General features: G+C 43.7%; 1 long non-coding RNA gene across 1 annotated transcript; it reads right to left on the reverse strand.

Annotated features, from left to right (window-relative positions):
* Positions 1 to 1,481: 1,481 nt before the first annotated feature.
* On the reverse strand, positions 1,482 to 2,081 carry LOC139834151 (uncharacterized). The gene is made up of 3 exons (XR_011749566.1): positions 2,013 to 2,081; positions 1,806 to 1,886; positions 1,482 to 1,707 (listed from the first exon to the last, which is right to left on the reverse strand). It is a non-coding gene; the product is annotated as an uncharacterized lncRNA (long non-coding RNA).
* Positions 2,082 to 11,095: the final 9,014 nt, after the last annotated feature.

Below are 11,095 nucleotides of genomic sequence, written 5' to 3' on the forward strand. Positions count from 1 at the left end.
TCATGGATACCACTACAAGAAAAGTTCTGATAGACAACGTCTCAAAATCGTCTGCTAAGGGGTATTTTTCGTCGCCTATGGGCCTAACCCGACGATATGGGTTCTGTTGTCGAAACTGCATCAGCCAAAGTCCTACGACGATTTTTTCGGTCCGTCGCGCTTGGGCGCCCTTCCGCCACGGAAAATCGGACTGTTGCCCAAGTGTTTCCGGGAGCCCGTTGACTGCTGACGTCATGCAAACTGACACGTGGTAGACGCCGTTAACTGGCAGTTAACGGCGTTAACCGGCTGAAACCACGTGGTAGATGGTAGGCCCACACGTGGCCTGCCACATCTTAAGCGGGCCGGCCCATTAAGTTTGCGGGCCGGGCCAGCTGACTTAGTTTGACCGGTCAACTATATAGCTGGGCTGGTCCATTAGTTACGTGGGTCGGGCCTAACCTCTAAGGTTGACTGGTCAAAACTTTAATGGGCCGGCCCACTAAGCATGTGGGCCGGGCGGAATGCACTCGTTTGACCGGTCAACAGGCAAAAGGGCCGGCCCACAAGACATGTGGGACCCACTTTCCTGTTATCGGGCCGGCCCATTTAACTAGTGCGGTCCACCTTAAAGCAACTGGGCCGGCCCAAGAAGTTATTGGGCCGGCCCAATTAGCATGTGGGTCCCACTTTCCTGCTATCGGGCCGGCCCATTTAGTACGTGGGGTCCACAATAGATCAAATGGGCTGGCCCAACAAGAAAGTGGACCGGGCCAAAAACACAGGTGGGTCCCACTTTCCTGTTAAAGGGCCGGCCCATTTAGTATGTGGGGTCCACCATATAGCAAGTGGGCCGGCCCAACAATATAGTGGGCCGGGCCAAAAACACAGGTGGGTCCCACTTTCCAGTTAAAGGGCCGGCCCATTTAGTATGTGGGGTCCACCATATAGCAATTGGGCTGGCCCAACAAGATAGTGGGCCGGGCCAAAAACACAGGTGGGTCCCACTTCCCTGTTAAAGGGCCGGCCCATTTAGTATGTGGGGTCCACCATATAGCAAGTGGGCCGGGCCAACAAGATAGTGGGCCGGGCCAAAAACACATGTGGGTCCCACTTTCCTGTTAAAGGGCCGGCCCATTTAGTATGTGGGGTCCACCATATAGCAAGTGGGCTGGCCCAACAAGATAGTCGGACGGCCCAGTAAGCAGGTGGGGCCCACTTTCCTGTTAACGGGCCGGCCCAATAAGTAGGTGGCCGACCCAAAATGAAAGTGGGTCCCACACTACTGTAAGTGGGCCGGCCCAATCTGTTGTAGGGCCCTGGTTGTTTGACTAGTCAACTTGCATTAAATTTCATGAGCCTAAAATCTGGTATCAATGATACACACAATTACATACACAAATAAAATAACTAGGAAAATTACAAGGCAATTAATGTGCCCAAATAAAAAATTACATAGAATCATTGAGGACTTCTATTAGCATCATAAATAACACGTTGACATTTGGCAATCGCCTTGATTGAATCTTGTGTACTCTTGGTCAACATATCAGCTACAGATCTTAAAGCAGCAATACCATGTCTTTTATAAAGTACAGCCTTGAGATATTTACTGTTTGATGAAAGGAATGGTCTAGGTTGACGGCTATGAGAGGATGCATCAGAAGAAAGATCAGAACTTTTTGTGGGCCTCTCTTCTGATGAAGATTGCTTCATCACAACTGCATTCTGATAATAATGCAAAAATGAGTTAAACGATGAACTATGCAAACATGTATTAAGCATTGTCGATATGAGATAGTCACAAGTACTAAGCACAGACTTACATTATATCGTTGCATAGGCTCACCCCGGAACCTTTTTTGCGCTCTATCTTCTACTAAGGACTTCTTCATTACACCTGCATTCTAGTAATATGCAACATAGTTACAACAGTGAACTATTCAAACATTTATTATGCAATGTAGATATAAGATAATAACAAGTTCCATAAATAAGACAATGTATGGAACTTGTACTAAGCACAGACTTACATCATAATGTTGCACAGGGTCGCTTTGGCGACTATCTTCTAATGATGACTGCTTCATTAAAACTGCATTCTGCAATATTGCAAACATAGTTACAACAATTAACTATTCAAACATGTATTACGCAATGTAGAGATCAGATAACAGCATGTAGCAGAAATAAGCACAAGATAAGATAAGATGCATGTACTGAGCACATACTGGCTCGCTGCAGGTCCTTCTCTTGTGTGCACTAGTCGTGGTCGACATGCGTATCATTTTAGGTTCAGCCATCAAGTGAAATGCTAATCCTCCTGCTCCATTGTCCTTAATCTGTGTTTAGATATCACATTTAAGACCAAGTCAGCTGGTTTCAAATAACAAAAAACTTGAGCTGCCAAATGAATAAGCCAATATTTACCAGATATCAGATTAAAACCAACTAGATGTTGCTTTTCATGAGATACGAATTTCAGACATTCAGATTTAGAGTAGGGTAATGCCAAGGTTTTCCACATAAAGTAAACTGGCATTAAGAATGACCAAATGTCAGGTTCAAATCACCTTCGCAGTTGCTCCAAGACAAGCATATCAAATAGGCAGAAACATAGTAAAGCATGAATGGCATTGCTATGGCAGGGTTCCAAGTGTTAATCTCTTGCATAAGGAACAATGCATATAGGTCATAGATAATAACGGAAGTAAACTGCCAAAATTACCAACCAAGAACTCAGATTCCAACCTTCCCTAGCGTCCCCGTTGTTAATGTTGGATATTCTAATAAGTGGTTCGCATGATCAATCCCTAGGAAAAATAACATTGACAAGTTAGTCTACGATAATACAAAGACCAGACATGCACGCAGCAATAACTATGCAAGCTGTGCGACAGGAGCATTCATGGAAAAAAATAGCTATAAGCTAAAGACGACGTATAAGAGCAAGCAGATTGGAAATGCACATAGCATGATTATAAAAGCAGTGTGAGAATAGCAGGCACGAGAAAACAGCTAGCGGCTAGCGGTGAGCTAATGACATGGTATAAGAACAACCAGATTGGAAATGCCCATAGCATGACTATAAAAGGAATAGCATGCAGTACAAAAACAGTTGGCAGCAAATGAATGGGTATAAGGCTATAAGTATGTGGATGCACACAGGTGTCAGTAGAATGAACAGGATGGTAGCGACCGGATAATGCTTTTGTACTGTACAATATTTAAACGAACTTCATGCGAAGTAACACATCAAGAAAGTTAATGGCATATGAGATATGCAAATAACTACACAAAACATGGCTAAAGAAACACCGCGATCTAACGGGCCAGCGTACTAACCAAGCTGCGGCGGGGTGGACGGGGGCGGCAACTTGCATTCCAGCGGCGGCGAACGCGGGAGACGATGAGTCGACCCTGTTTCAGTAGAAGCGGGCGTTAGTGAAGCAGATCTGGTTGGCTGACAAGGGATTCGGTGAAGTTGATACAGCCGGTGCGCCGAGCTAGTCGGTGGAATAGATCGGCTTCTGTGGAGGGGGGACGCGGTGAAGTAGACCCGGTTCCGATGGAGAGGATCCGATGCGTCGACAGGAAAGGCGTTGATTGCTATGCTGTGGATGAGGTCGGCGGTGAAGCAGATCCGTCGGTGGCGAGGTCGGCGGTGAAGCAGATCCGTCGGTGGCGAGGTCGGCGGTGAAGCAGATCCATCGGTGGCGAGGGCGGCGGGGGAGCGGATCAGGTGGGTGGACAGCCAACACGATAAGGCTACGCTGTGGAGGAGTATGCCGGCGGCAAAGCAGATCTAGTACTGTAGAGAGTCAGAGCTTTGGCGTGTGAGAGTATTTTTGAGCTAATGGGGCGAATGGTTGGTGGGTGGGTGTGGGCCTGTGGGGAGGGTTCGGGATCTAGGCAAGATATTTCATTGTTACCGAATGAGCCCTCCATGGTCGGTGGGTTGTAACTTCCGGACCAGGGTTAAAAGGGTAAAACTGGTCACGGGATTTTCGAATGGATTCGGCGGGATGATTTGGCGCGGGGCCGAAATTTTCAGTTTCAAGCTACGAGCAGAACGACAAAAATAATGTTCTTCCCCAGGGAGCTCTCCTCTTCTCTTTCTCTCTCGAGTCTCTCTCACTCCCCCGGCTCCTCTCCCCCTTCTCTCCGGCGGCCTCGCCGGCCGGAGACGAGGCCAACTTCTCTCTGTATATCGTACACCCTCCGAACTAAATTAATTGATTCAACTTTCCTTAGACGTGTATGTATCTAGAGTAAAAACATGTGTGGATACATCCATATTTAGATAAGCAAAGTTGAGTCAGCTAATTTGGATCCAAGGGAGTTAGTGTTGTTGTAAGCTTAGATCCAGTGTTTCCCATGAGCAGAGTGGCGCAATGGAGTCTGGGATCTCGTCATCGGCTTCAGATCTGGCCTATGGTGAATCTGGCGGATCAGATCTGGCGGATCTTGCCGGCCAAACCCCGATCTGGTGCCATCAAGGTGATGGCGCTAACGGTGAGGCTTGCTTTGGTCAGTGCTTCAGATCTGGCCAACGGGGAAGTCAAGCTGCTAACGTTCACAAGCTCGGGGCATACGACGGCGTCATCCGTCTTGCCCGTGAACATCTTGGCCTTTCAGCGGCCCTTCTCAGAGCCAATATGCTGTTGCTGAGGCCATTCTTCTCCTTCGTCCTGGCGACTACCGGTGACACCGTCCCAAGTGGTGCGTCCCCGGCGACGGAGTTGCTGGAAAGGATGCGGAGCAGAGATCTGATGTGCGGTTGATGTCTACTTCCCCCTCCTTTTCCTGTAGACAGTGTTGGGCCTCCAAGAGAAGAGGTTTGTAGAACAGCAGCAAGTTTTCCCTTAAGTGGATCACCCAAGGTTTATCGAACTCAGGGAGGAAGAGGTCAAAGATATCCCTCTCATGCAACCACAAAGCAAGAAGTCTCTTGTGTCCCCAACACACCAAATAGGTGCACTAGTTCGGCGAAGAGATAGTGAAATACAGGTGGTATGAATATATATGAGCAGTAGCAACGGTGCCAGAAAATAGCTTGCTGGCGTGTAGTTGATGGTGGTAGTATTGCAGCAGTAGTAACACAGTAAAACAGTAAACAAGCAGCGATAGCAGTATTCAGGAACAAGGCCTAGGGATTACACTTTCACTAGTGGACACTCTCAATATTGATCACATAACAGAATAGATAAATGCATACTCTACACTCTTGTTGGATGATGAACACATTGCGTAGGATTACACGAACCCTCAATGCCGGAGTTAACAAGCTCCACAATTAATGTTCATATTTTAGTAACCTTATAGTGTAAGATAGATCAAAAGACTAAACCAAGTACTAACATAGCATGCACACTGTCACCTTCATGCATATGTAGGAGGAATAGATCACATCAATACTATCATAGCAATAGTTAACTTCGCAATCTACAAGAGATCATGATCATAGCATAAACCAAGTACTAACACGGATGCACACACTGTCACCATTACAACGTGTAGGAGGAATAGAACTACTTTAATAACATTGCTAGAGTAGCACATAGATAAATTGTGATACAAACACATTGCAATCATAAAGAGATATAAATAAGCACCTCACTATGCCATTCAACAGTGAATAAGTATTCTGTGAAATATAGCCTAAGAGACCCACACGGTGCACACACTGTCACCTTTACACACGTGGGACAAGGAGTCTCCGGAGATCACATAAGTAAAACTCACTTGACTAGCATAATGACATCTAGATTACAAGCATCATCATATGAATCTCAATCATGTAAGGCAGCTCATGAGATTATTGTATTGAAGCACATAGGAGAGAGATTAACCACATAGCTACCGGTACAGCCCCGAGCCTCGATGGAGAACTACTCCCTCCTCATGGGAGCAGCAGCGGTGATGAAGATGGCGGTGGAGATGGCAGCGGTGTCGATGGAGAAGCCTTCCGGGGGCACTTCCCCGTCCCGGCGGCGTGCCGGAACAGAGACTCCTGTCCCCGCATCTTGGCTTCGCGATGGCGGCGGCTCGGAAGGTTTACGTGGATTTCGTCGAACGCATCGGGGTTTTCGATCCAGGGGCTTTATATAGGCGAAGAGGCGGCACAGAGGGCTTCTGGGGCCCACACCATAGGGCGGCGCGGCCCCTCCGGCCGCGCGCCAGGTGTGGTGTGGGGCCCCCGTGGCTCCCCTCCGGCGGCTCTCGGGTGTTCTGGATGGTTCCGGGAAAAATAGGAACCTCGGGCGTTGATTTCGTCCGATTCCGAGAATATTTCGTTACTAGGATTTCTGAAACCAAAAATAGCAGAAAACGAACGGCACTTCGGCATCTTGTTAATAGGTTAGTTCCAGAAAATGCACGAATATGACATAAAGTGTGCATAAAACATGTAGATAACATCAATAATGTGGCATGGAACATAAGAAATTATCGATACGTCGGAGACGTATCAGCATCCCCAAGCTTAGTTCTGCTCGTCCCGAGCAGGTAAAACGATAACAAAGATAATTTCTGGAGTGACATGCCATCATAAACTTGATCATACTATTTGTAAAGCATATGTAGTGAATGCAGCGATCAAAACAATGGTAATGACATGAGTAAACAACTGAATCATAAAGCAAAGACTTTTCATGAATAGCACTTTCAAGACAAGCATCAATAAGTCTTGCATAAGAGTTAACTCATAAAGCAATAATTCAAAGTAGAGGTATTGAAGCAACACAAAGGAAGATGAAGTTTCAGCGGTTGCTTTCAACTTATAACATGTATATCTCATGGATAATTGTCAATGCAAAGCAATATAACAAATGCAATATGCAAATATGTAAGAATCAATGCAAAGTTCACACAAGTGTTTGCTTCTTGAGGTGGAGAGAAATAGGTGAACTGACTCAACATAAAAGTAAAAGAATGGTCCTTTAAAGAGGAAAGCATCGATTGCTATATTTGTGCTAGAGCTTTGATTTTGAAAACATAAAGAGAGCATAAAAATAAAGTTTTGAGAGGTGTATGTTGTTGTCAACGAATGGTAGCGGGTACTCTAACCCCCTTGCCAGACAAACCTTCAAAGAGCGGCTCCCATTTTATTTTGTTTTTGGATGGCACTCCTTCCAACCTTTCTTTCACAAACCATGGCTAACCGAATCCTCGGGTGCCTGCCAACAATCTCATACCATGAAGGAGTACCTTTTTATTTTAGTTTTATTATGATGACACTCATCCCAACCTTTGCTTACACAAGCCATGGCTAACCGAATCTTCGGGTGCCGTCCAACAATCACATACCATGGAGGAGTGTCTATTTTCGTTAATTAATTTGGGACTGGGAATCCCATTGCCAGCTCTTTTTGCAAAATTATTGGATAAGCGGATGAAGCCACTAGTCCATTGGTGAAAGTTGCCCAACAAGATTGAAAGATAAACACCACATACTTCCTCATGAGCTATAAAACATTGACACAAATCAGAGGTGATAAATTTTGAATTGTTTAAAGGTAGCACTCAAGCAATTTACTTTGGAATGGCGGAGAAATACCATGTAGTAGGTAGGTATGGTGGACACAAATGGCATAGTGTTGTTTGGCTCAAGGATTTGGATGCATGAGAAGTATTCCCTCTCGATACAAGGTTTAGGCTAGCAAGGTTGTTTGAAACAAACACAAGTATGAACTAGTACAGCAAAACTCACATAAAAGACATATTACAAGCATTATAAGACTATACATTGTCTTCCTTGTTGTTCAAACACCTTACTAGAAATTATCTAGACCTTAGAGAGACCAATTATGCAAACCAAATTTAGCATGCTCTATGTATTCTTCACTAATAGGTGCAAAGTATATGATGCAAGAGCTTAAACATGAGCACAACAATTGCCAAGTATCACATTACCCAAGACATTATAGCAATTACTACATGTATCATTTTCCAATTCCAACCATATAACAATTTAACAAAGAGGAAACTTCGCCATGAATATTATGAGCTAAGAACACATGTGTTCATACGAACCAGCGGAGCGTGTCTCTCTCCCACACAAGCATGATGTAATCCAATTTATTGAAACACAAACAAAAAGAAAAGCACACAGACGCTCCAAGTAAAGTACATAAGATGTGACTGAATAAAAATATAGTTTCAAGAGAAGGAACCTGATAATTTGTCGGTGAAGAAGGGGATGCCTTGGGCATCCCCAAGCTTAGATGCTTGAGTCTTCTTGAAATATGCAGGGATGAACCACCGGGGCATCCCCAAGCTTAGACTCTTCACTCTTCTTGATCATAGTATATCATCCTCCTCTCTTGACCCTTGAAAACTTCCTCCACACCAAACTCGAAACAACTCATTAGAGGGTTAGTGCACAATCAAAAACTCACATGTTCAGAGGTGACACAATCATTCTTAACACTTCTGGACATTGCTCAAAGCTACTGGAGTTTAATGGAACAAAGAAATCCATCCCACATAGCAAAAGAAGCAATGCGAAATAAAAGGCAGAATCTGTCAAAATAGAACAGTCCGTAAAGATGAATTTTAAAATGGCACCAGACTTGCTCAGATGAAAATGCCCAAATTGAATGAAAGTTGCGTACATATCTGAGGATCACTCACGTAAATTGGCATAATTTTATGAGTTACCTACAGAGAATTTTGCCCAGATTCGTGACAGCAAGAAAACAGTTTCTGCGCAGTAATCCAAATCTAGTATGAACTTTTCTATCAACGACTTTACTTGGCACAACAAAACAAAAAACTAAGATAAGGAGAGGTTGCTACAGTAGTAAACAACTTCCAAGACACAAAATAAAAACAAGGTACTGTAGCAAAATAACACATGGGTTATCTCCCAAGAAGTTCTTTTCTTTATAGCCATTAAGATGGGCTCAGCAGTTTTAATGATGCACTTGCTAGAAATAGTATTTGAAGCAAAAGAGAGCATCAAGAGGCAAATCCAAAACACATTTAAGTCTAACATGCTTCCTATGCATAGGAATCTTGTAAATAAATAAGTTCATGAAGAGCAAAGTAACAAGCATAGGAAGATAAAACAGGTGTAGCTTCAAAAATTTCAGCATATAGAGAGGTGTTTTAGTAACATGAAAATTTTTGCAACCATATTTTCCTCTCTCATAATAACTTTCAGTAGTGTCATGAGCAAACTCAACAATATAACTATCAAATGAAACATTCTTATCATGAGTCTCATGCATAAAATTATTACTCTCCACATAGGCATAATCAATTTCATTAGTTGTAGTGGGAGCAAATTCAACAAAGTAGCTATCATTATTATTCTCATCAAGTGTAGGAGGCATAGTATAATCACAACAAAATTTACTCTCCATAGTAGGTGGCACCAAAAGACCACTATCATTATAATCATCATAAATAGGAGGCAAAGTATCATCAAAGAAAATTTTCTCCTCAATGCTTGGGGGACTAAAAAGATCATGAAAACCAGCTTCCCCAAGCTTAGAACTTTCTATATTATTATCAACAATGGTGTTCAAAGCGTTCATACTAATATTACTACCATCATGCAAATAAGATTCCATAGGTTTTTTAACTTTCGCATCAAACAATCCATGTTTTAAATCAGGAAATAGAAATAGAAGCTCACTCTTGTCCATTATGCCAAACTAGTGTAAACAAGAAACAAAAAGATGCAATTGCAGGATCTAAAGGAAATAGCTTCGAGCACAAACACAATGGCGCCAGAAAAGTACTTTACCTGGAACCGAAGTATGAGTGCCTTTTACCTTTCCTCCCCGGCAACGGCGCCAGAAAAGTGCTTGATGTCTACTTCCCCCTCCTTTTCCTGTAGACAGTGTTGGGCCTCCAAGAGCAGAGGTTTGTAGAACAGCAGCAAGTTTTCCCTTAAGTGGATCACCCAAGGTTTATCGAACTCAGGGAGGAAGAGGTCAAAGATATCTCTCTCATGCAACCCTGCAACCACAAAGCAAGAAGTATCTTGTGTCCCCAACACACCAAATAGGTGCACTAGTTCGGCGAAGAGATAGTGAAATACAGGTGGTATGAATATATATGAGCAGTAGCAACGGTGCCAGAAAATAGCTTGCTGGCGTGTAGTTGATGGTGGTAGTATTGCAGCAGTAGTAACACAGTAAAACATTAAACAAGCAGCGATAGCAGTATTCAGGAACAAGGCCTAGGGATTACACTTTCACTAGTGGACACTCTCAATATTGATCACATAACAGAATAGATAAATGCATACTCTACACTCTTGTTGGATGATGAACACATTGCGTAGGATTACACGAACCCTCAATGCCGGAGTTAACAAGCTCCACAATTAATGTTCATATTTTAGTAACCTTATAGTGTAAGATAGATCAAAAGACTAAACCAAGTACTAACATAGCATGCACACTGTCACCTTCATGCATATGTAGGAGGAATAGATCACATCAATACTATCATAGCAATAGTTAACTTCGCAATCTACAAGAGATCATGATCATAGCATAAACCAAGTACTAACACGGATGCACACACTGTCACCATTACATCGTGCAGGAGGAATAGAACTACTTTAATAACATTGCTAGAGTAGCACATAGATAAATTGTGATACAAACACATTGCAATCATAAAGAGATATAAATAAGCACCTCACTATGCCATTCAACAGTGAATAAGTATTCTGTGAAATATAGCCTAAGAGACCCACACGGTGCACACACTGTCACCTTTACACACGTGGGACAAGGAGTCTCCGGAGATCACATAAGTAAAACTCACTTGACTAGCATAATGACATCTAGATTACAAGCATCATCATATGAATCTCAATCATGTAAGGCAGCTCATGAGATTATTGTATTGAAGCACATAGGAGAGAGATTAACCACATAGCTACCAGTACATCCCCGAGCCTCGATGGAGAACTACTCCCTCCTCATGGGAGCAGCAGCGGTGATGAAGATGGCGGTGGAGATGGCAGCGGTGTCGATGGAGAAGCCTTCCGGGGGCACTTCCCCGTCCCGGTGGCGTGCCGGAACAGAGACTCCTGTCCCCCAGATCTTGGCTTCGCGATGGCGGCGGCTCTGGAAGGTTTCTGTGGATTTCA

This window comes from Lolium perenne, chromosome 7, assembly GCF_019359855.2.
Source record: "Lolium perenne isolate Kyuss_39 chromosome 7, Kyuss_2.0, whole genome shotgun sequence".
NCBI classification, from domain to species: Eukaryota; Viridiplantae; Streptophyta; class Magnoliopsida; order Poales; family Poaceae; genus Lolium; species Lolium perenne.